The sequence below is a fragment of the Frankliniella occidentalis genome, unplaced genomic scaffold, assembly GCF_000697945.3.
Source record: "Frankliniella occidentalis isolate FOCC.00 unplaced genomic scaffold, Focc_3.1 Scaffold24, whole genome shotgun sequence".
NCBI lineage: Eukaryota > Metazoa > Arthropoda > Insecta > Thysanoptera > Thripidae > Frankliniella > Frankliniella occidentalis.
Window position 1 is genome coordinate 987,109 of NW_026267154.1, and position 3,564 is coordinate 990,672.

Below are 3,564 nucleotides of genomic sequence, written 5' to 3' on the forward strand. Positions count from 1 at the left end.
CCCCGCCGCTGCCTCCGCCGCCCCCCCTAAGGCGGGCAGGGCCTCTCCCCAGGGGGGCTCGCTGCAGAAGGGGCCCAGCAGCTCACCGCCGTGGAGGTAACCGAGCAGCACCTGGGGTCCGGGCACAGTTGGAAACAAAACATGCTCACAGAAAAAAAAAGAATTTGTGGTCACCACTACTAAACTAGGTAATTTTGGGATAGACAAGAAAATTGCAAATGTTGTATAAATTTACGATTACAATTTTGCACAGAGTTTGCTGCTGCTATATACTGTACCTACCCGGGCGTACACGTTGCGGCGCCGGCGCAGGTCCAGGCAGTCCTCGGGGGTGACGGAGCTCAGATAGCGCAGCCACTGGCCGCACAGGCGGCGCTCGCCCGCCGAGCCGAGGTGCGGGCGCAGCGGCCCGGCCAGGTGCAGGATCACCTTCAGCTCCTGCACGGAAAAAAAAGAAAAAGAATTTTACCTAAATTAGCTAATACATTCGCTAATATATGGACTTAGATTAGAATATTAGCTCTCCTAGCTAAGTATTAGCTAAGGGGGCTAAAATATTAGCCATGACAGTATGTTACCTGTCCTAGCTAAGAATTAGCTAGGGAGGCTAAAATTCCAATATAAGGCCATATTAGCGAATGCATTTGCTAATTCTTTTTCCGTGTGTTGAGTAGGGCGGCGGCACATTACGCACCAAATCCTAATGCATTGTGTTGCGCATAAACGTGCAGAATTTTTTTCAGCCATAATATTATGCACTAATTATGCTTCAAATTTGTGAAAACTTATGGCTGTATAAAAGCCTGCAATGAAATGCATAAGGGTTTAGTGTGTATTTGCAAGTGGCGATTTTGTTTTCTATCGTGGTGTGTTTCTTTTTGTTTTTTTACCTCGGATTTGTCAATACTGGTTCTGCACCATATACCGAGGTTAATTTTGTTTTCTGAGTCGCTCTGCTGGCCGTACTCTTGTGTTCCCTGGCCGGTCGCTCCGCCTTGTGCTAAGCCAGCTTGGCCCTCCTGTTCTACTGTTTACCCAAGTAAGTCCCCCCCAGGCCGCCCCGCCCTGCCCCGCCCCGCCCCGCACCTGGTCCAGGTCCCAGCCGCAGCCCGCCGTGGTGCTCGGGGGACAGTCGCCGCCGTGCTCCTCGCAGCGCGCCCGCACCCTGGTCGGCACCCCTGTAGGCAGCGCGCAACTGTGTCATTTCCTGTAAGGTATATGATCCATCCAAACTGTGCTTAACGACGCACAAAATTGTCCCTCGTACCTGGACATGGTTTTACAAATTGCAGTGTAACTACGGCTGCAATAAACTACGCACTAAATCCTTATGCATTTTGTTGTGCATAAACACACATAATTTTATACAGCCATAATATTATGCACAATTTTATGCATAACGATGCACAGTTTGTGCATAATTTTGCACAATTTGTACATAATTATGCAATGCATACTTATAGCTGTATGAAATTCTGCATGCTGCCGCACAATTAAATGCATACGGGTTTAGCGTGATACAACGATTACGCTCAACAGTGTTCTACGTTTGTAAGAAAGTTTGATTTTTTATTTATTTTTTTTATTATTTTTTTTTTTTTGTGGCCAATTTATCCTAGTTTCTGGCCCGCTGCACCACCTTTGAGGAAGTGCAGCCACTGGTTGTCGGTCTCCCAGGCGGCGGGTGGTGCGGCGGGCGGGGCGCGCTCCCAGGGCGCGGGTGGGGCGCCTCGGGCGGGGCACTCGGGCAGCACGTCGTCGCCGTCGCCCGCCAGCGCCGCGCCGAGCCACACGACGAGGTGGCACACCAGCCTTTTTGCGATGCGAGCAGCGATCTCTCTTTACGACACGCCGTCCCATGATATGGCCGGCGATGGTATGGCCGATGACGGCGACGACGACGACGGTGGCCCGACCTGTTCCGACGGTCCTTGAGCGACTCCCCGCAGTACTCGGGGCTGAAGAGCCTCCGCACCCACTGCTCCAGGCTGGCGCGCTGCTCGGCCGCGCGCAGGTGCCCGCTCAGCTCCTGGAGCACGGCGCGCGCGCACCACTGCTTTTGAGCTGGCCTAGTAGTAGTGGGCCATTGTGCCACGGGCGAGAGAGAGTGGCCGCGCAGACTCACACCCTCAGCGCAGTCGCGTAGTAGATAAACTCGGTGTCCATGGCGTCGAGGTGGGTCTGGTAGTCTTGCTCGCTGCGCGACGCCTGGGGCTGCTGCTGTGGCTGCTGCTGCTGCTGCTGCTGCTGCTGCGGCTGTGCAGGCGCCGGCTCCGGTGGTGATGTTGGTGGTGCTGGCTCTTGTGGAGTGAGACTGCGCCGAGTTGAAACAAATGCGATCTGCTCAAGCGTGCAACAAATGTCAAAGTTTACATATTACAAGCGTGCAAACAAAAATGTCAAAGTTCATTGAAAGCAAAGCATTTAACTTTCTCTCGTTTTTTTGTAATTTAATATATTGCAGAAAAACAAATCAAGGCCCGGGTTTAAATTTGATTTCCGCTAAAAAAAAAAAAAACAGTGAAGAAAAAACCCTCTGTCGTATTTGACGAGGAGATACAGAAAAAATGCATTTCACATTTATAAAAGCGAACTGGAACTGTTGGAATGTATACTCATAATTGAAGTATACATGCCATGTACAACTTTTTTTCCGAATGACACTCGCGAGTTGGCAGAGCACTGCGTCGCTCGCAGTCAACAACGAAACGTCGCTGAATATCTTGTAAAACAATGTTTGCTCTCGTCACACGGCTCGCACGGTCGGGGCGTGGTGGTGCATCATGCATCCGCCCGCATCCGCGCGCGCAGCCCAGCCCAGCCCAGCCCACCCACACAGCCCCGGGGGCGCTGGCGGGCGCCGGGCGGGTAGGCACAGCCGGCGCGCAGCGGTGCGTCGCGGAGCACGGATGGCCTACCCAGCAGGCGCCCGCGGGCTGCACCGGGCCGGGGCGGGGCGACACTGGCGCAGCGGCGCACTGCTAACTTTTTAACGACGCACAAGGAGCCGCGCCATTGTGCACGGCCCAAAACACCAGCGCTGCTCGAGCCCTTGCGCCCCGCCTCGCCCCGCCCCGCCTCGCCCCGCCTCGCCCCGCCTCGCCCCGCTCCGCCCCGCCCCGCCTCGTGCGCGAGCTCGGCTGGCTGCCCTGTTGACTCTCTCTACTACCCTGCCCTACCGTCTCTCCATGTCGTCCTCTCCAGCAGAATGCTGGCCCCACGCACACGTTTGAGCGGGCAGCATGAGCGCGCTCGTAATGTAAAAGAACAGTTTTGCCCAGAACGAGGAACGGGTTTGCACGCATCTAACGACGGACACAATTGTGTCATTTAGAGAGGACAATTTTCAATCATTTTTTTTTCTCTCCTCATTTACGTTTTTGTCCATGGATCTCTTGTCTGCGGCTATAGACAAACATTCTGTTGCTAGTTTAAGGTACACAGAAAAAGGTCCTTTACAACATTTACAGTGCGTGTTGCCCTTGCATAATGTTTGCAAATCCAATAAGAGATGTTGCAAGAGGAGGACGACGTCGGTGCAGCGCGACAAGCGAAAGCCCCCCC

At 53.7% G+C, this 3,564-nt stretch overlaps 1 long non-coding RNA gene across 1 annotated transcript in view; it reads right to left on the reverse strand.

Annotated features, from left to right (window-relative positions):
* Positions 1 to 42: 42 nt before the first annotated feature.
* LOC113215873 (uncharacterized) overlaps positions 43 to 3,564 on the reverse strand; it is a 19,747-nt gene continuing 16,225 nt past the window's right edge. The window contains exons 2-6 of the long non-coding RNA XR_008010893.1: positions 2,128 to 2,314; positions 1,640 to 2,029; positions 1,087 to 1,178; positions 283 to 438; positions 43 to 111 (exon numbers count right to left, since the gene is read on the reverse strand). This is a non-coding gene — a long non-coding RNA (uncharacterized LOC113215873). The remainder of the gene's footprint in view (positions 112 to 282; positions 439 to 1,086; positions 1,179 to 1,639; positions 2,030 to 2,127; positions 2,315 to 3,564) is intronic.